The sequence below is a fragment of the Herpailurus yagouaroundi genome, unplaced genomic scaffold (assembly GCF_014898765.1).
Source record: "Herpailurus yagouaroundi ecotype Mexico unplaced genomic scaffold, PumYag 142, whole genome shotgun sequence".
NCBI classification, from domain to species: Eukaryota; Metazoa; Chordata; class Mammalia; order Carnivora; family Felidae; genus Herpailurus; species Herpailurus yagouaroundi.
Window position 1 is genome coordinate 21,854,540 of NW_024412397.1, and position 22,484 is coordinate 21,877,023.

The following is a 22,484-nucleotide window of genomic DNA, read 5'->3' on the forward strand; positions in this document are numbered from 1 at the left end:
ATGCCAGTGCTGAAGGTGGGAAGAGTTATAAAATCACAGTGCCTACAATTAAATCTTGCCCCATTCCTCCCACTTAACTTTCTGTATAACCTTGCACAAATTACATAACTTTTCTGTGCTTCAGGGCTTTTTTTTTTAATTTAGTAAATGATGTAATATAATCTATTTGATAGAGGTGTTAGGAATATATTTATAAAGGAGTTGGATAGGCATGGCACCATGATAGTCACCACCACCACCACCAATAACAAGGACAAAAGATAACAATGAATGTTAGATACTATTATTTTTTATTTTTATTAGAAAGCTGCTACCAAAGTTATCTCATAAACAGAATTGACTCCTCTCGAGATTTAGACTATATTTATAACAAACACTTTTATGCAAAAGTTGAGATCTGAAGACATAGCTGTAAATGGGACCACAACCAAAAAAAAAAAAAAAATAGCTAAGCTGCAGGACCCCTGGGTGGCTCAGTTGGTTAAGCATCTGACTTCGACTCAGGTTATGTTCTCATGGTTTGTGAGTTTGAGCCCCATATCAGGCTCTCTGCTATCAGTGAGGATCTGCTCAGTGAGGACCCTCTGTCTGCCTCTCTGCCACTCCCCTGCTTACACACTCTCTCTCTTGAAAATAAATAAACATTAAAAGTATATAAAAGTGAAGGAATTTGTTTTTGGTATGAGTAAGATATAAGAGAGAAGATGTGAAGTTATTAATAAAGTGAGATGAAGGGCCCTAAGAAATTTTCTTATTTGATTCAGAAAGAAGCCAAACAAAACAATAAAAACAAATCAATCCATCAGGTATTTGCATTCTTGATGACAGCTGCTCTGGTTTCTTCAACAGATGAATGCTGTCGTAAAAAAAAAAAAAAAAAAAAGGAGGGGCTCCTGGGTGGCTCAGATGGTTAAACATCTGACTTCAACTTAGGTCATGATCTCATGGTTCAAGCCCGCATTGGGCTCTGTGCTGACAGCTCGGAGCCTGGAGCCTGCTTCAGATTCTTTGTCTCCTCTCTCTGCCCCTCCCTGCTCATGCTCATGCTCATGCTCTGTCTCTGTCTCTCTCTCAAAAATAAATGAACAACAACAACAACAACAACAAAAAACTTAAAAAGAGGTTTTTTTTTTTCAAAAAAGTAGGGGAGTTGGAGCTACGTTAAAAGAGACTTGAGAGTATGGAACTATTAATATGATGGCTGAAGACTAAATTATAATCGCTCCATATAATTTCAATAAAGCCATATTCCATGACTACATTGTAACTAAGAGAAGAGAATACTGGGACATTAAATTCACATGTTGGAAGAAAACCGAGTGTCCTAAACCAGCAGAATGATCTCTGCAGCACATTTGGCAAAGAGGCAGCAACTGTGTTGACAAGAAATTTTGGTGAGGTTCTACTAATAGAACACAGATAACACCAACCAGAGTTCATTCCTAGGAAAAAAAGGACCTACCTTGAATCTGAAAAACTTCAAGAACAATTCTGAGACCCAGTAAAACAGTGTACTGGTTCCTAAGGAGAGCAATAGAAAGGGGTTTGGGGGGCTCCTGGGTGGCGCGGTCGGTTAAGCGTCCGACTTCAGCCAGGTCACGATCTCGTGGTCTGTGAGTTCGAGCCCAGCGTCAGGCTCTGGGCTGATGGCTCAGAGCCTGGAGCCTGTTTCCGATTCTGTGTCTCCCTCTCTCTCTGCCCCTCCCCCGTTCATGCTCTGTCTCTCTCTGTCCCAAAAATAAATAAACGCTGAAAAAAAAATTTAAAAAAAAAAAAAGAAAGGGGTTTGGAATTATTGAACAGACTGAGTGGTCCTGAAAAATACCACTTCTGGCAAAAAGGGAGACATCTTAGAAATAGGAGGTGTCTCTTGAAGGGAAGGAAGAAGGTAATGGTAGTCAAATCCATAGTAAAAGAAGACACTAAGAATCAGAAGACTGCAGAAACAAATCAAAAAAGATACTATTTTTAATAAAATAAATTTTACTTTACTATAGAAACAGAAGATGCTCTTAAACAAAGAAATCAAATAAGTCATACCAACCCTTCCCTTTGAAATGCCTACTATTCCAATAAAAAGTAATTATGAATTTAAGTGAAGAGAATTCAATACACATATGGAATTTATATAAGAAGAAAATACATTATGAAACTCAAAATTTGCAGGAGACAAAAACACTAATAATAACAACCACCAAAAGAAGGCATGAAAAAAAAGCAGTAACTCAACACTATTAACTAAATATAATTAGATAAATCATAATAGAAATAGAAAAACAGAAAGATATAAGCAGGGAGATAATCAAATTAAAAAAAAGCCATAGGAATATATTACAATATACACTAACTTATGTTAATTTTATTGTATTAAATGACCAGGGGAGAATAGCTATGATTAAATTACAATTAGTAGCACAGACAATAGCAATGCAATAAAGTATATACAATTCCAATAAAAAGAGCTTAAGTTTAACATCAAAGAAAAGATAACAAGGATCACATTAAAAGTTATTAAGAAAACAGGCAAAGATCGAATGTGTATATAATTGGAGAGGCTGAAGACTAAAACAACAATGACAGAACTAATATTTAAAAGGATAGTTAAACTCTTTTAATACAATTAAAGGATATAAAATAAGATCTGAATAGATACATTCAGATAGATAAGACCTATTGGTCAATTCTTTTTATTTTTAAATTTTTTTATTAAAACATTTTTAATGTGTTTTTTTATTTATTTTTGAGACCTACAGAGTGCAAGTGGGGGAGGGGCAGAGAGAGAAGGAGACACAGAATCTGCAACAGGCTCCAGGTTCTGAGCTGTCAGCACAGAGACTGACATGGGGCTCGAACTCAGGAAATGTGAGATCATGACCTGAGCCAAAGCTGGAGGCCTAACCAACTGAGCACCCAGGAGTCCCCCCATTGATCAATTCTGAGATATATTCCAGTAAAATCAAAACTAAGTAAAATAAATTTAAATACAATTTAAAGATAAAATGAAGAAAATATTCCTCTGTGCATCAAAGATAAAAACAAGCAAAAAATAAAAATCCAAGTAACTTACAAATGAAATCATCTACCCATTTGGCATAAGACTTCTCAACAGGAACATACAATAAAGGGCATAAAAGGGCAACAGTTTAAATCTAGGAAAGAAAACAAAGAGCCAGGGATTTTAAATCCAGGCAAGTTCACCTTACAGTATCAAGGCTATAGAAAAATCAGTTTAAAATTGGCAAGAATATTGTAATCATAAGCCTTTCCCAAGGAGTTAACAGGAGGGTGAGGCTGATTCAACCAAATGATTATTGGGTAAATTGGCCAGAGAACTGTGGGGTATTGAATATGTTCTGCAAGAAAGCTAAGCCTAAAGCAGAAGTGGTTCTAAGGATGGAATAGATGCCACATGCTCTTGAAGAAAGGAAAATAACACAACTTAAAACTGGGAAAAGAAAGGAAAGAGGAAAAGGGAAAGCATAAGAAACTCAGTGATTGCTGAATGGGTGGTACAAGAGGATAAAAATACCATTTAATTGCTAACAAATGGAGTAATACAGGACTAAATAAGAACAAAGGTGAGTAGGAACATTATATACAGTGACTAGTAAAATATTTAAACAAACATATATATGTTTTAAGATACCAAGCAAAAAAATTTTAAAAAACCTGTAGTGAAAAAACTAACAAATACAATGCACTCAAAATATCCAAAATAAAATAATATAATAGAGATGAGGCTAAATGTATGAATTCTATCAATACCAATGGGCTTAATTCACTTAATTAAATGATAAGATTTTTAGAAAACTCCCCCAAGCTCAATTCATTGCAATCTACATGAGGGATACCTAACACACATTCGTTCAGCAAGATTAAAAATGTTATAAATTCACCTTTACAGGGGTTGTATATCTTTGCATTCTTACTATCAAGGTATGAAAGTCTCTTTTTTCACATCTGCTCCAAAAAGTATATTGTCAGACTTATACATTTTAATCTTCATTTCTTTTATCATAAGGGAAACTGGACATTTTAAAATATGTTAAGTACAGAGGGAGAAAAAGGAGAAATGTTTTATATATTCAAAACTTGAATAAATTCAAACAGGAGGAAGCAGAACACATAACTTAAAAGAAACAAAAATAATAAAACTATATATAAATTTGGTAACATAATACAGAGGAAAAAATAATTTGAGTTACCTTTAACTCTAATAGTAGTTTCTTACTGGGATATATTCTAAGGGGAAAAGTTGAACTCACTAGTTTCATTGCTACTGGTTTTATTTGTCTAGTTAATTTGAAACCATTTTATAAATACTTTAGCGTAAAAATGTAAACATGATTATGTTATCAGGATCCAAAACTTTGGGGACAAAATATTTGGAAGAAGATAAAAGTGATTAGAAATTTTAATATGAATTTGTAATTTTTAACGTATGTTTCCTAGGTCTGCCCTCTGAAATGGCCTATGAAAGAATGACAGTCCAGTAGTGATGACCACATCTAATTCCTACCAGAAGGAACTAGGACTTCTTGGAGAAATAGGCGATCCTCAGTCTGCAGCAGGTGAGCCTAGGATCTCTCATTTCAAAACAACATTGAAAGCACTCAAAGACTGAACTTGCTGGGATTCCCACTAGCCAAATTTGTGATAATTCGAATATCAAAAAGAATAATGAGTCTAATTGATTGTAAAGCATTGAGCAAATTCAAATCTATGAACCCAATAATGCTAATCAAAAGAATAAAACTCATTTACCACCCTTGGAGTTAAATCTTCCACTGAATCTTTACTGTGAAAATTGCTAATTAAAGGGAAGGAATGAATCATTTACTTTGTCTTTTTTGGCGAGGAAAGATATTTCAGCTCAAATTGATAATAGAAAGCTCTTTTTTTTTTGTACAGAAAAAAATGACAGTTAATAAATACAGAAGAAAGAAGGGAATTAGAAATCAACATTTATGCAACCCTCCATGATGTGATTGGCTGAGGCAAGAGATTATTGGAGTATGCATAAAGTAGTATGGAAGAAGTTGTTGGAAGGTACAATATTTACATCATACAATTATGGCTTTACAGGTTACTCACTGCAAAGAAGAAAATGTACCTTTTCCAGGAGAACTATCAGATTACCACCTTAACCAAGGGATCAGCCTTAAATTACTTAGAATGGAATAACTTGCCCTAATGTGCCCCTGTTATAATGCAAATATGAAATATAGCACAGCATCACTCTTGAAGTAATCTTGCCAAAATATCTGAATCTAAAGAAATCTTTTGACCTTACCTTCAGTTTACAGAAAATGCGGGAGTTAAGCATTCTACAAGAACACCTGGACTGAACTTTTCAAGAAGCCAATGTTATTAAAATAAAAAGTAGGGAGAAGGCAGCCATTCTAAAGTAAAAGAAACTAAAAAAACATAGCAACCAAAACCAAATACAATATGTAAACCCTGGTTGGATCCTTGTTTTTTTTTTTTTTTTAAAGTATAAAAAGTATAATTCTATGCAAAATTAGGATTGCAAAAAAAGATATAAAAGGAATTTTGTGTTTAATTGAGGAAATGTGAATACAGAGTATTAGGAAATATTAGGAAAAATGTTAGTTTTCTTAGATGATAATGAATTTACAGTTTAGGAGGAAAAAATTTTTTTAGGTGATGCATGCTGAAGTATTCAGGGATAAAACATGGTGTCTAAAGTTTACTTTCAAATAGTTTATCAAAAAAATGTGGTACATAATCTATACATGATAAACATGGCAAAATATAAACAAATATTGAATCTAAGTGGTGTGTATACTGGTGACCACTGAACTATCCTTTCGACTTTTCTGTATATTTGAACTTCATGATGAAAAATTGAGGGGGAATGACTTAAGGGATGTCACAATTCTATGGTATATGCTAGATAGCTAGTTTGTGCAAACATACCCTGAGTTACCCTGTTAATCACTTTCTTGAAACTGTAAAGACCCTGTCCTCCCTCCATATTCCCATCAGGCATAATGTGCAGAGGAATGTGTTGTTCAGTGTTCAAGGTCAGGGGCCCCAAGGGTGGCAAACCCAGAGCATCTCCCTTTTAATGAAAAGTGTCCAGGTGCCTGGCTTTAATCACCTTTGAAATGCTGGCCATGCAGACGGGTGGAAGTGTTGCAGGATTTTTTACCTCAGTACCAGGGTTTGTTGTCTCACCACTCTGAAGAATGAAGAAGTGGACACAAAATGAGCAGCAGGCAAAACTTTATTCGAGTATAAGATCAGAAAGGAAGAATAGTATGAAAGCTCTCTTTATAGAGAGGGGACATTCAAAAGTGAATGCCCTTGACCTGTAGTCAATAACTATATACATATAGTCTATAGCTAGGGTCTTTGTTTTATAAGGTTCTGGTCAGCCCATCCTTCACCCTTGCCCTCCTTCCTTCCCAGGTCCTACCCTTATAGGCTTGATAACTCTAGGTGCTGGGTTGTCCATTCTGATCGGCTCGATTTCATTGTACGAGGGGTGGTCTATGGCCATATCATTCTTTGTGGGTCATAGATGTTATGGCCTACTACTTGTTTTTAGTCCTTAGTAAAATTATTGTGGGAAACCTGAAGGGGAGTAGGTGGTATCTGTTACATTCTTAAGGGGAACTTTACGCCTCAGAGGGTTTGCCATGGTCAGACACTCCCAGCCTTGGTGTTTTTCCCACCCAGGGATCTCAGGTCCTAATCTTTCCCTCTCTGTCTACTGAAGCCTATCTTTTCCTATCATAGAAGGGCCACTGATAGTTGCTTGGTTAAGTTGCTATGCTATAAAAACTGGCTGCAGAGGATTCTTTGTCTAGTCAGCTGCTCCCGGAGTCCCTGTATATAAGTTCCCCCTAATTGTCCTATGTCTTGATTACTGTCTGGAGGTCTTTGGCCTCTCTGGACCATCACTCACCTGAGGCTTAGAGTCTGCTGGGCTGTGTCTCTCCAATATATAGCCCTAAAATGTATACTGAATTAGATAAAACATTTGTTTATTAATTTATCATTTGGGGAAGGTTAATGATGACAAAAATTAGTTTTTAAATTATTTTATCTATAATGAAGTTTAAATTCTCTTATAGTTCCAAAGGGTCATGATAATTCAAGACCTACAGTATTGGTGAAGTTTTGGGGTAATGGGGGGTTTGTAGAGTCCGGAGCCAATGGCCAAGAAAGAATTCTTGAAGACATCTGTAGTGCAAAATGGTGATTTTATTAAAGCATGGGAACAGGACCCTTGGGCAGGAAGAGCTACACAGGGGTCATGATAGGTAACTCATTATATACCCTCAGGTTGGGAGGGGGTCAGGGATTAAGTAAATCTCTAAGGTATTTTGGAAGGAAGATTTCCAGGACCTTAAGGGGCTAGCTGTTGGTAGGAAAACATCATTTATCACCATTTAATCAAACCTGTCATGAGACCCTTCAGATGCATGTGGTGGTGCAGGGACGTAAACTTGGAGCATGATTCTGGGGCAGTTGAGATAAAGGAAGTAGACTTACAGGATCCTCAAGATTGGGACAATGTTAAGCCAAGTTTCTCTTTTGCCCCTAGCAAAGTGTCATCCTTGAGGCAGCTGAGCTCCTAGAGGGAGGTCACTCTGCTGGTCTCAAGGACTTGTCAATAGGCTATAGGCAGTAAGAGAATTTAATTTTTCATTTGCCTTAGTTTCCCACATTACCATGGCAAGCACTTAAACCCCTTTCTTTTGTTCTTGGGTAGCTAGGAGTGTCCAAGGAATATCACACAGATCCCACCTGGGGTGCGGTGGGGTGCTAGCTTCTGTTTTTGCCCCTCAGTCTGCCTCATGCTCCCTTATCAGTATGGTATGGTCAGTTTGGCCTGAGTGGACATCTGGTTAGTGATAAAACATCCAGAGTGATTGGCTCACATCTGCCAACTGAATGCAATAAGTCTCTGCTAAGGGGTTTCACTTAAGGTGGACACTTGAAAGATATCACGCGTGGACATCCTATGAGTGCTACAAGAGAACAGTAAAAGATAAGATATCCTTTAGGCATTATTAAAAGGCCTATAGGAGGTGAGGGTGCACTTTTGTGATATGCTAGGATGATAACTAGATCACTAGGTAATAACTCAAGAAATCTTTGTTTACCTAGCCTTGTGATAGCTATCTGTATAGAAATATGAAACTTGATATATTTAGTACATTTGGTGTAATGTATTTCTCCTGTAAACCCAAATAATCTGATTTTATTTTCATAAATTACATATAATAAGAAAACTGTCAATTCTGTAGAATCAACCAGTTTACTACATACTTTTAAATACAGTGAAGAAGGCAATGAAATAGTTTTTAATCTCATTTTATACATGAAGCAACAGGTACAGAGACTAAATTATTTGCCTAAAGCCAATGGCTAATAAATACAGGAGCTGAAACTTGGGTAAGCCCTACAAATTCCCCCTCTTCCTTCTCTTAAACAACTGAATCCCATCAAACTCATGTGTACTTGACAATCCAGGCTAGGGTTCAGGTTGACTAGTGATGAGGGGAGAACCTACATTTCACAATAATGAATTCTCTTAGCCTGATGTACTTTACAGGGTAAGACATGGCCAAGTGTATGTTACAGGTTGCAAGTGGCTGTTTGCTCATGGAGATATATTTTTAGCTTCTTTTTATTTTAATGATGCTGGATGACTCAATTTCTTTTCATTTCACATGAGAAGCGTGGTGATATTTTCCTGTTTTACTTCACTTGAATATAAAACACCTTAATGAGCTGTGATGCTGGGTGGGCTAGTCTGCCTTTGTTTGCTTCTGAACTTCCATGGAATGCTTGGCCCCAGTAGAGCTTTCTCAGTTCATCGCTCTTTTTAAGGAACTGTTAGAGGAGCCTGAGGGCTCTTGAACTTTTGATGCCAATGGGTAGTGAGACACTCTCTTGGCTTAATAGGTTCTTTCCATAATTGCTAGACTGTATTTGTTTTTCAATACCGGCAGGCAGAGATATCGGGGGTGGGGGGGGATCTTTGGGTATAATGCAGAAAACAGTTTTTTCTTGCTTGTTTTAGTTCTGTTGCTTTGTCATTGTTGTTGTTTTACCATTTCAATTTACTATCTGTGCATAAAACACTTAGTGTGTTTAGCTAATGTATTAGAATGGAAGCTGAATGAGTATTTTCAATTTTGTCTTTCCTTAACAGACCATGATTTTCCAGACCAAGAATTCTGTAACAGATTAAGTCAGGGGTTCATCTTTGTATCTGCTTTATTTACAGATTGGACACATTCACCCCATTGTAATATCCACCTATGACTCACTTGTAGTTTATGTGTGTGTGTGTGCACCCACACACACTCATGTGCACATGTACTATCTAGTTTACTTCATAGACTAAGATCTTTGATTCACTTGTGGTTTTTAGTTTTAATTTTTTTTAACACTTATTTAACAGAGCGCAAGTGGGGAAGGGTAGTGAGAGAAGGAGACACAGAATCTGAAGCAGGATCCAGGCTCTGAGCTGTCAGCACAGAGCCCAAAGCTGGGCTCAAACCCACGAACCATGAGGTCAGGACCTGAGCCAAACTCAGATACTTAACCAACTGAGCCACCCAGGCGCCCCTGGTTTTTAGTTTTTTTGTTTTTTTTTTTTTCAACGTTTTTTATTTATTTTGGGACAGAGAGAGACAGAGCATGAACGGGGGAGGGGCAGAGAGAGAGGGAGACACAGAATCGGAAACAGGCTCCAGGCTCCGAGCCATCAGCCCAGAGACTGACGCGGGGCTCGAACTCACGGACCGCGAGATCGTGACCTGGCTGAAGTCGGACGCTTAACCGACTGCGCCACCCAGGCGCCCCATGGTTTTTAGTTTTAAAAGAGTAGCTGCTCAAGTATAATTTCTCTTTTAAAAGTAAACAAATTCCTGTTTCTGATTCTGTGTCTCCCTCTCTCTCTCTGCCCCTCCCCCGATCATGCTCTGTCTCTCTCTGTCCCCAAAAAATAAATAAACGTTAAAAAAATAAAAAAAATAAAAAAATAAAAAAAAAATAAAAGTAAACAAATTAAGTTTAAAAGCCTATCGGTATATGTAATATTTTTTACTTGTTTTTGCCAAAAGAGATAATTTCTTCTCTAATTGTTCTAACAAACAGTGTGAAGACTGCTCTTACAAAGGAAGTAGTTGACAAGAATTACATGTGTGTGTGTGAAGAGAGCCAATTTTTTGATAGAAGACTTTTAAAAAAATTATAGTCTATATTAACAAAGTGAAATTATGATAGGGAAAGATAGGATAAAATAGTCAGAGAGGGAAAGTTAGGACCTGAGATCTCTGGGTGGGGAAAAACACATATTTTAAACAATGCTGGGAGCATCTGACTAGGAGCAAACTTCCTCAGGCTTAAGGTTCATCTTAAAAATCTAATGAACACCACCTACTTCTCCTCAGGTTCCCCTCAGGATTTTGACAATCAAAATACCTAACTAAAATAGATAAACCATAAAACTCACGTTGTAAAAGGGACAGTATGACCATAGTCTGATTCCTCACACAATGAAATCAGCCAGTCAAGAATGGACAACCCAGAACCTAGAGTTATCAAATCAATAAGGGTAGGACCTGAGAAGGAATGAGAGGGAAGGGAAGCGAGGGTGACCAAAATCCTATAAAACAAAGTCCCTTGCCTATAGTCCACAGATACTCACTTTCGAATACCCCCACTCTGCAAAGAGAGTTTCCATACTATTCTTCCTTTCTGATCTTATACTCTAATAAACTTTCACCTGCTGCTCATTTTATTCTGTGTCCACCTCTTCATTCTTCGAAGTGGTGAGACAATGAACCCTGGGTGTTGAGGTAAAAAATCCTGCAACAAATTGGAGAGGACAGGATGTAGGAGGGGGAGGGAGAATGGGAGAGAGGAAGTGTTATAAAAGATCATTTATTAGTGAAACTTGAGCTATAGTTGGACCAATAGATTAGAAAACTACTGCCATTGAAAAGATAGTTTCTCGTTCAAAGGTCCCAAGAGGTAAGAACACACCAGGTCATGGAGGTATCTACACAGGGAAGTATCGCTATCAGTTAGGAGATGGAAGGAGAGGGAAAACTGTGGGCAAGAACTTTGTTATGGTTTCTTCAGTAGAATGTGCAAGGCAGGATAGGCACGTTTAGGACTGACCAGTTTGAACAATTTCAGTGTATAAGGTCTGTCCTTACTTGTCTGGCACCTAGCCTATGGTGATTAGGGTAGAGAGTTAGCGTCCCAGAATGTGGCAGTGTGATAGAGTGGGTAGTTGGGCTCTGGATTGGTTGATTTGTATTTGCAAAGTGCACTCTTGGGTGAGTTGTTTCTTATTTCTGGGAATTGGCTCCCCTTGGAAGGGGTGATCCCCCCGGGGTCAACAAGTCTCCAGATGTCAAAATATCAGAATGTGTACAATAAAAGACATGGTTAATACAGAGAGAAAGAGAAGGAAGGGGAACTGGAGATAAATTAAGAAGAAAGACACATAAAATGGCCTTGAAACTAAAATGATGTTTCAGAAATTTAATATCATAGTATAGATGAAGAAAACAAGGCTTTCTCTGATGTATTCATGTTGTGTGTAAGTATTCTCTCCACTTGGCCTTCCACAGAGCATTTTAAAGTTTCTACTACAACAATATTTATCACAGTGCTTCAATTCTTTTTTTTTTTTTTTAATTTTTAAAACATTTATTTATTTATTTTCGAGAGACAGAGAGAGACAGAGCACAAGCAGGGGAGGGGCAGAGAGAGAGCGAGACACAGAATCAAAGCAGGCTCCAGGCTCTGAGCTGTCAGCACAGAGCCCGACACAGGAGTCAAAACCATGAACCATGACCTGAGCCGAAGTTGAATGCTCAACCAACTGAGCCGCTCAGGAACCCCCACAGTGCTTCAATTCTAATTATTTTGTGATATCTGTTTTCTCCACAGGACTAAGGAGTCCTGGAAGTCAGTACTTTATTATCTCCTCTATGTACCAGCTCTAGCACATTCCAAACCCTTACAAACCTTTGAAGAAGGCAGGGAAAAGAAGACAAGAAAAATGGAAAGGAAGACAGGAAGTGCTAGAGTTTCAAGGACTGTTGGCATAAGAAGGAGATTTGAATACTCAAATCATAAAATTGAAAATAAAAAAAGGGGACTTGAGGCTAATCTCCAGGGAAACACCAATGACAGAATTATTTTGTAGGGAGGAGGCTAGCAACATATGTCTTATGCAATAAAATACATAATTCAAACCACTGGCACCACCCTCACCTTATGATTGACCTGCAGATTAACACCTGACTATAATTGTTGGGGAGCAGCAAAATGGAAAATGAACATGAAAAGAAAGCCATCATGAGCCAAAATGCTCAAATCATGTATAAGATGTAGGAATAATGAGCCTACATTTTGAACCTGGGTGACTCAGTTAAGCATCTGACTCTTGATTTTGGCTCAGGGCATGATCTCATCGTTGGTGGGACTGAGCCCCATATTGGGCTCTGTGCTGACAGAGCAGAACCTGCTTGGGATTCTCTCTCTCCCTTTCTCTCTGCCCTCCCCCATTCATGTGCACTCTCTCTCTCTCTTTCTCTCTCTCAAATAAATAAATAAACAAACACTTTAATGTTTATTTATTTATTTTTGAGAGAGAGAGAGAGAGAGAGAGAGAGCGAGCGAGCAGGAGAGGGGCAGAGAGAGGGAGACAGAATCCCAGGCAGGCTCCATGCTGTCAGCACAGAGCCTGACATGGGGCTTGAACCCATGAACCATGAGATCATGACCTGAGCCAAAACCAAGAGTTGGACGCTCAACCAACTGAGCCACCCAGGCGCCCCAACAAACAAACACTTTAAAAGAAGATATAGGAATAGTGATACTTAGGAATGAAAAATGAAGATAAAATCATAATTATGAGTTGAGTGCTATGCAATAATATCAAGAAAGAAGTTTATAAAAGTAGGTACCAGCAAGTCAGGATAGATACTTATGTTTCTCACAGTTCAAGAGATATGCTGGCATGCTGGGGTGCCCTGTGCTTCGGGAAGAACTTATCAGCAGAGCGGTGATACAAGGCTGATCTTCAGCAATATCTGTCAACATCAGACACAGTCTGACTGTAGTTTGAAATAAAAATACATATGAAGGGAAAATACTAAATTTGAAATTGAGTGGTTGTAGAGGAGGTGGTCTCCCACTGTGAAAAGCTAAATATAGATGTTGACCGATTAGGAGTTTTCAAATTTACCCACTTAACCATCACTTGAGTTCTTCCTATTTCAAGTTTCCTAGGATACTACTCAAAGACCCCTGCAGGAGCCTCTGTGGGATCTGTAATAATTGTTAGAACACCAAACAGGCCTTAAACCAAAGGTGATGTGAAACCAGTAAAAAGCTGTTTGTGAAAACAGAGAAAATAGAACTCATATTCTTTCCCAGTCAGGTGTTTGATTTACTGGTTCTTCTAGCTTCTGATCTCTGTGGTATATAATCAATTATTGATAATCTAAGTCAGTGGTTGCAAATAGGTTTAAACTTGCCTGTCAACTCCAATGGCTTAGTAGAAGCTGACTGGAGCCTTGTATTAAATAATTAAATAATTCTGAGAACATATACCAGCTGAGTAGTAAAGAACGCTGAGCTCAGTTAGCAATGCCTGCCGTGGACATAGCCATTTGTGATTTGTGAGCCATTCCACGCACCCTCCCCACTTTATTGGGTAGTTTAAGATTATATTTGCAGGCCAAGAAATGGATATAATGGTTTCCTATACAAGTCCATTTGATAATAGTAAAATAAAATATATTAAATTTTCCCAGACCTCTTTATATATATTTTAAGTCACAGATTTAAAGGATCTATGAGCTACATGAAAAATACTAAAAGGTCACTATAGCCCCACGCAAAATCTGAAAATCCATGTGAGCAACCACATTATCTCTAATCCTGATTTTGTTGCCCCTCACCTTCTGCCTTACTCCACTGACACAAAATGTTCAAATCAATTCTATACCAATATAAATCAGCCACTTAAAAAGGCAGATCATTTGTCATTCATCAAGATAATCTGTGTGTGTTTTTCTGCATAAAATGAGATTTCAAAATATATTGTGGTCTTTTTCTAAATCGCTCAAGCTTCCACTCAGTTTCATTTCCTTAACTTTTATCCTTGAAAGTATTTGGTAATGTAGGAGTCCCTGGAGTCCTTTATAAAAGTAGAACAAAACAAACACCAACCAAATAAACCAATGCATAGCCCAAGCCAGTCTAGTGTTACTTAATATTGGGTTCCTTTATAGCTCAAGATGGCCAATTTGCAATGGATCACTGACCTCTAGTAACACTTTTCTTGATTTAATTTATTCCATTTTCTTTTTGTAGTTAGTAAAGGCTATTTTAGATAAAGCTTATTCCCCCAAAGTAGAGTATTTTTAGTACAGAACATTTTCATAACTGTATTTGTTTTTATTCTTTTCTTATTGCTATGTATTCGCTCTTTTTGATTTTATACCAGATTGCCTGTCTGTCCCTTAGTCTTCCTTTGCATATGCTGTAGAGAAAGAAGTAATTAAAACTGAAATTGGGAGCATGGAGGTTGTGCTAAAAGTAAAACAAGGAGTAGATCAGTAAAACATCACTTTCTTTTGGTGTTCATTGCAAATATCAAAAAAAAAAGTGACATTTAATACAATGTACTCCCCTTTAATAGTGATTGGGTATCACCAGCTGGTATCACCAGCTACTCTCTGTGCATTTCTCTACATTCTCTACATTCTACAGTGGAAGGGAATCACTCTAGAATTTTTTGCATGTGTTTCAATAGAAAACTGTGCATTATCTACAACATATTCTTCTAGGTTATTAACTCTGGCCCTGCTTGTTGTCTTTGAACTGGTTTGCAATTAGTTATCAGTTATAGATAACTAATGGATAGGTAAATAATGTCCTGTTTGGTAGTGATTTTCATGATTTCATCCCTTCTGGAAAATCCAGTTTTGTCCTATTTGCAATTCATCTTGACATTCCTTCACATCATAGAATTTTGTGCTCTTTTGGTTTCTCTTTTGAATCAGTAATAACATCTGTTTGGTTCCCTCATATCAAATAAGTAAAGTCTTTAACACATGATTATTATTATTTTTTTTTAATTTATTTGAGAGAGAGCATGAGTTGGGAAGCGGGGCAGAGGGAGAGAGAGAGACTGAGACAGAGACAGAGAATCTTAAGCATGATCCATGCTCAGCATGGAGCACAATGCAGGGCTCGATCTCATGACCATGAGATCATGACCTGAGCCAAAATCAAGAGTTGGATGCTCAACTGACTGACTCACCCAGGCACCCCAACACATGATTATTTTTATATCTGCATGAAACATGATTTACCATTTCCTTAAACTAAGGGAAATAATTAATCTAAAGACAAGACAAGTTGGGGGTGCCTGGGTGGCTCAGTTAGTTGAGTGTCTGACCCTTGATTTCATCTCAAGTCATGATCCCAGCATCATAAGATTGAGCCCCCCCATCAAGCTGTGCATTGAGCTTCATGCTGAGCATAGAGCCTGCTTGAGATTCTCTCTCTCTCTCTCTCTCTCTCTCTCTTTCTCTCCTTCTACCCCTCTCTCCTACTCTCTCTTGCTCTCTAAAATAAACAAAAAAAATTTAAACATGAAGGTAAGACAAGTAATTTTTGAAGCAGTTTAGACATTTACAGATTTTCAAATAGACTATTACTCCTTTCTCCTCTTCTTTATTAACAGGATCAATTACGTTGGGCAGATGCCTTCTAGTGTAGTGACAGTGTTAGAATCAAAGAAAATATTTTGTTTAAAGTAAGAGCACTATAAATATTCAAAAAATGTTAAGTTGCTGCTGATTTACTTCAGTAAACAAGGGATTTTACATCGTAAAGTTGGCTATAATTTACGTGATAGAGTAAAATGCTAAATTACCTTGACAGGCAAATGGTCTGCCAGTTTTGTGTCTTGGGTCCCTTTCCAGACTTCCAATGCCTGCTCATCTCTCTAGGGAGAAACTAAACAGATTTCTCTAAGAGAGAGAAAAAAATTGGGGGTTTAATTTTAAAATATTACTAGGGAAAAAAATAAAATGGAATGCCTATTCAGAAGCCGAGAATAGACAGAAGAACATAACTTAACAAAAATACCAACACAATAAAAGGGCCAAGCCATCTTTTTCTTCTCACATCTCACAAGAGAAGTACAGGATCATTCTTGCCATTTGAATATCATGGTTCTGCTTCAATGGTGAGAAAACACTAGCTAGGTTTTTTTTGTTCTTGTTTTTAATAAGCTTTGCTATTTATCTCCCAACTCCTTTCCCTTTAAATGTTAGGGAACTAGGTAGTCCTGACTTTTCTCAAAGTTTGATTTTTTTAAGTTAATGTTGCTTTATATAGTTTTTTTCATTGAACTTGTTATTTGTTTTTCCTGCCTTCCCATATCTAATATGATAAAAATTAGGCTTGAACATTTTAGTTTAACTGACCAATTTTTTTTAAGTTACGTATAGTAGAAAATTACTTTTAAAGTTTATATTCATAATTAAATTTACCAAACATTAGTAAACACATGTTATGAATTGTTTAGGGGCTGAGAACATATCCGTGAAAGTTTCAAGGCCCTTAGAATGCATAAATCATTAGCAACAATTTCCACAAAAGACTGGAGGCACAGGGGATTAAACATTTTTTTTTTCAGTTCTAATTGTATTCAAGATTTCTTGATTTGTGGTCCATTTACTCACAAAGTAGTATCTTCTTTAAGATAAAGAATCTTCTGATAAATAAAAATGTTGAGGTTACTTTAAGGCTGACCCAGTAAAAAGCTCAGAAAAGTGATATTGGCGACAGAGAATGATGTTCATGAAAAGACAAAATCATGATTCATATAGATATAAAATATTGTACTCGTATGACATGATATTTTACTCAGGGAACTAAGAAAATATTTAAACTGTTCAAAGGAAAAGTCAAAAGAGCACACATTTATGTAGAATAAAGGAATGCTGCAATAAATTGCAAATAGAGATGAAACTGGATTTTCCACAGGATAGAGAAAGTCAATTAAAATTGCCATCAGTTGCCTATAACTTATAAAGATTTGACAAATGAACAATGAATGAAAACACTCAACATGGCTAGAACCTAATAACTGAGAATGGTGTGCTATAGATGAGGCATAGTTTTCCATAGAAACACAATTTTTTTTTTTTACATAAGGAAAAAGTAGAACACCAGATAAGCTCATTAAAACTAGTTAATTTCTTCAACTCATTTCTCCTACTAACTCAGAGTGCCACGTCCATGCCAAAATGGATACAAAAGAGATGTGGTCAAAGGCAACACAAAGTATAAGAAACATCTTGGTACATCTGCCCTGCCCCTCCCCACAGGATACCACCCTGAACCATGACCCTGGCACGTTGAGCACAGATGGTAGACCAGAGGTCAAGTGCTGACCTAAGTCAATTAGATCCTCTCTCAAGAATTACAAACTTTGAACTTGATTCCAGTCCCTGTGTGGGTTATCGCCTGCTTGTGAGAAACTTGTGGGCTCAACTGTGACAATGTTTAACCATGTGCATTGTGAAGCAAGCAAAAGTAATCTCAGAGAAAAAGAAGGAGAGAAATGAGTAGAGAGAAGCAGAGCCTAGGGACAGGTCTGGGTTCCTGATGAACTCCCTGTTCTGAGTTCCAGTTCATCATGAAGTCTGGTGTTGGTACCTGTTCAAACAAATAATAGAAGGCCCCTCTTCGAAGAAAAATAATGTGTAATCAGAATGGTGAGTCAACTTGAAGAAGGAAATTAGACTTCAAGTAAGGGAAGCTAGCATCAATTTTCTGAGATCTCAAAGTAATTTGTTTATTCATATGCTGTGCTGAACACGTTTCCTTTCTGATACAAATGTGAATTTATGACCAAGTAATCTATAGTGTGTAGGGCCATCAGGTTAAAATAAAGGTTTTAAGTAAAGTCATATTTGGCTATGCTATATTATTATAGTTATGGATTGTTGTAGCAGTTTCCTTCATTCTTTGTAAAGAAACAAAAGATGTTCTTGTTAAAAAACTGTTTTACTCAGATTGTTTTGACCCATTTAAGGTAGTAAATCTGCAAGAAGTCAGAGTTTGTGAAACATCACAATGCGTGGATAGTGTGAGGGGTAGTGATAGTCCACGAGTTATTTTCAATGTCAATCATGTCAGATTGAACTGATCTTAAATTCAACTGCAAAGATTTTGATGATCTTTAAAATTTTTCCATTTCATTTATCATGAGTCTTAGCTATGTCCCCAAAGAGTTGACCCTGGCTGATAAAGCAAAAAAGAAATGTATTAAAAATATACTGACATCTCTGGCTTCCACTGAAGGTGTAGAAAGCTGGAAAGAGCATGGCCTCCACCTAATCACATAAAACCAGCCAGATAATGTACAAAATCATAACTTTTCTTGGACCCATTAAAGAGCTGAGTTTTCTGTGCAGCCAACTAGCCTGAATTCTTAAGATGTGCACCATCAAAGACAGGTGGGATGTGAGTACCATTTCTCCTGTGGGGGTGGGAAGCAGACAATGACTCCACAGAATGCGTAAGAAGATAAAAAGGTTTTCAAATAGATAAAGTCAGAGTGTGGGCTACCATGAGGGCACAGAACTGTTTGGACATTAACTCCTGAAGGAAATCTATACCTGACCCCAGATTTTTCTGGAAGTTTCTGGCATTCAAGAGCAAGTTTCTGGTAGGTGAGCAGGAGAGGACAAAGCCTCCAAGCAGAAGTGCACTTGGCTCCTTTTTCCTGGAGGAACAAAAACCTTAGTTGCTAGGGGAAGGGCAGTATACCTGTAGCCACCCATCCACCCCCTGGGGAGGGGTGGGCACAGGTAAAAACTCATTGCACCTGGGGCAAGAGTGTAAGAAAGTCATCCTACACTCCTGGGGAAGGGTTGGAAAGGGCTCTCAAAACACTAGAGAAGGGACCGGATCTCTGAGAATCCCCACCCTCTAAGATGCAGCATTCAGTACCAACAAAAATGGGGGTGGATGTCAATTCCATGATGCTTTGTGAAAGAATCCAGACTCAAAAGGCTAAGCAAACTGTAGGGCAGAAAACAAATCAGTGGTTTCAAAGGTCTGGGTCCCGGGAAGAGGACACTAAAGGGGCATAGTTATGAAGAAATTATTGGAAGTGATGGATCTGTTCTACGTTTTCACTGTGGTGGTGGCTACATAACTGTACGCATTTGTCAAAAATTATAGACTGGTGTACTGTATAAATTGCATGTGAATTATATCTCAGTAAACTTACTTAAAAAGATTAATGTAGGATTCTTGGACTGTTACAAGATAATAACAGCAGTATAGATTTTGAATCTCCCCAAATTCCTCTTCTTATAAAAACACGCAGAGAAACTTGATTAGCAAATCAAAACTCCACAGATAACATATGTATCCTCATTAATCCCCAAGTTTGAGTAGATGGAGACAAATCAATGGCAGCTACAAGACATGCATGGTGTCAGTATCTGTATAGAAGAAGCACCAGGGTAGCTATAGCCCAGAAAATCCTAAAACAGCCATCAGATCCTCACTGAAATGCTAAGAGACTCAGTTTGAGACAATAGCTAAAACTGAGAGAGCTTCTGCACACTGAATAGTGAATAAATGCAAGTCTTCAGAAATGTCAGAATGGGCTTGCATAGTTTCTGCCCTATGAGTTCTCAGAATGAACCAGCAAAAGCCCCCTTTCAGGACGAAGCCCACACTAAGAGAAACTCGAGGGAATAGAATTTAAATTAAGTAGCTCAGGGAAAATGGAGACAAAGTGGGAGAGAATGTCCAGGTCAAAGCTGGGTAGGTAAACCAAGTCAAAATATCAGCTGCCGTATTTTGTGACACTTTGGGAAAACATGACCAAAGAGAACTATACAGCTGTGAGTTTTGAAATGCTATCTAGAACCAAGCTTTCACTGTAGTTCAAGAAAACTAAGGTCACATAAAAAGAGCAACAAAAAGGATTGAGGTCAAATTCCTTGGAATGTTATTCAAAGAAGATGGTGTAGCTGGGGTGCAGCGGTACAAGAGCACCTGGCTCTGGGGTCCCAAACACACCAGATTCTACCACTCCCCGCTGACAAAATCCAAAGCTGAGAAATGAGCGGAGGTGAAACAATTTATTTCTTTTAGGTCAACACCAGGAAGACAGACTAATGTCTCCAAAACTGTCTCCAAGTGCTAAAAATACTTCTATGTTTACCTAAGGAAACTGCTGGACAAAGGTCGGTGGGTGCATGCACGTGGGCAGTAAAGGTCTGGTCGAACATTGTCTTGGGGTTAGTCATGTGGGGTCTTGCTGGCATCAGGGCAGAGTCCTTATTTCTTGATGGGTTAGTTTTGGTTTCTAGCTGGGGATGCTTTGCCCTCAGGGTCTTTTGCCTGAGTTAAGAGATAAGCTGGGAAGAATTTAATTGGAAAGTACAGACAGAGGTCAAAATGGAGGTAGCTGATGTTCTCTTTCAAGAAGACTAGCATCCCTAGTCAGTGTAAAAGCATGCCATAAAGACGTCCACAAAAAGATAACAGTACAAACTATCATTTCAGAATTACTTAAAAGATATTAAGAAAATGAAACCACATGTGAAAAAAACAACATAAATCAGAATTAGAAAATTAAAAAAATGAGATGATAATTATTAACAGAAAATAGATGCATAATAACTAAAAATTAAAATAATTGAAGCCTAAGTTGGGACATCTGAGTAAATAAACTCAAAGATAGTGAAAGAAAAAATTGAAAATAAGAAAGATTTAAAAAAAGCAAGGTAATAAAAATATTTGAGAGAGAAAAGATAAGCCCAAGAGATCCCAGAGTGTGCATGATAGTAATTCTCCAGATCTCACTGTCCCCAGAATGGAAGAAAATGGAACAGCTACATTCAGTAACTGTTACATTAGCTATATTTAAAACAAAATCCTAAAATTAAAAAAGAAAAACATTAGAATTACAGTTAGAATGGATACATTAGTACTTGAGAAAACTGACCGAGAACAACCAATATCTGGATATATTCTAGTAAAATTACAGCACATTAAAGAAAAAGGAAAAATAATTATTAAACATCCAGAAAAAATACCCAGCTACTTACAAGGAAAAGAAACTCAGATTGTCATCAGCTTTTAAATAGCAAAACTTTATACCAAACTAATTGGAGTATCATATTCAAGATACTTATGTAAAGGACATCTGGGTGGCTCAGTCAGTTAAACATCCTACCCTTGATTTCAGCTCAGGTCATGATCAGTTGGGTTCTGCACTGACATCTCAGATCTTCGAGCCTGCTTGGGATTCTCTCTCTTTCCCTGTTTCTCTGTCCCTTCCCTGTTCACGCACACATGTGCTCTCTTTCTCTCAAAATAAATAAATAAACTTGAAAAAAAAGGCATTTAAAAAGATATTCATGTAAAGAAAATGTAAGACAATCATTAAACCAAGGCAATTTGACTTTCCAGTATAAACACCACAGGCAAACTCTTACCTTTATGCAAGAATTCAGGAAATACCTGTTCTCTAAGCTCCTCCTATGGAATTTATTTATTTATTTATTTAAAAAAAATTTGTTTTTCAACGTTTATTTATTTTGGGGACAGAGAGAGACAGAGCATGAACGGGGGAGGGGCAGAGAGAGAGGGAGACACAGAACTGGAAACAGGCTCCAGGTTCCGAGCCATCAGCCCAGAGCCCGACGCGGGGCTCGAACTCACGGACCGCGAGATCGTGACCTGGCTGAAGTCGGACGCTTAACCGACTGCGCCAGCCAGGCGCCCCCTCCTATGGAATTTAAACCAAATGCCCTGAGACATTAATATAAAGACTGGGGTAAATATTCATTATATATTTGCTTACACAACTAATACTAAATAAGGACTATAAAGGAAAGAATATACTGTGTAATGTGTGTATGTTCTGATAATGTAAATAGGCAGAAATTGAGAGAGAGTGGGGAAAATATAAGCAAAAGTGTCCAACTCCTTTCAATAGTAGCTTTGATTATGTTAATGTTAGCATTGTTATTCTTCTTTTTTAATGTTTATTTTGAGAGAGAGGAGAAAGAGAGCGAGCAGGGGAGGGACACAGAGAAAGGGAGAGAGAATCCCAAGCAGTCTTGATGCTGTCAGCGCAGAGTGCATGGGGCACAGTCTCACCAACTGTGAGATCATGACCTGAGCCTGAGCCAAGAGCAAGAGTCTGATGCTTAACTGACTAAGTCACCCAGGTGCCCCCTGGCATTGTTGTTCTGAGGTTGCTGTGAATGTAATGTGGGATTAAATGAATACGGTTGACCCTTGAACAACAGAGATTTTAACTGCATGGGTCCACTTATATGCAGATTTTTATAATTCTGTAAATGTATTTTCTTTATGATTTTCTTAATAACATTTTTCTCTTGTCTAGCTTACTT

At 37.6% G+C, this 22,484-nt stretch overlaps 1 long non-coding RNA gene across 1 annotated transcript in view; it reads left to right on the forward strand.

The window, feature by feature from the left end:
- Nucleotides 1-4,716, forward strand: part of LOC121032913 (uncharacterized) — a 334,296-nt gene extending 329,580 nt beyond the window's left edge. Inside the window, exon 3 of the long non-coding RNA XR_005791595.1 lies at nucleotides 4,453-4,716. This is a non-coding gene — a long non-coding RNA (uncharacterized LOC121032913). The remainder of the gene's footprint in view (nucleotides 1-4,452) is intronic.
- Nucleotides 4,717-22,484: the final 17,768 nt, after the last annotated feature.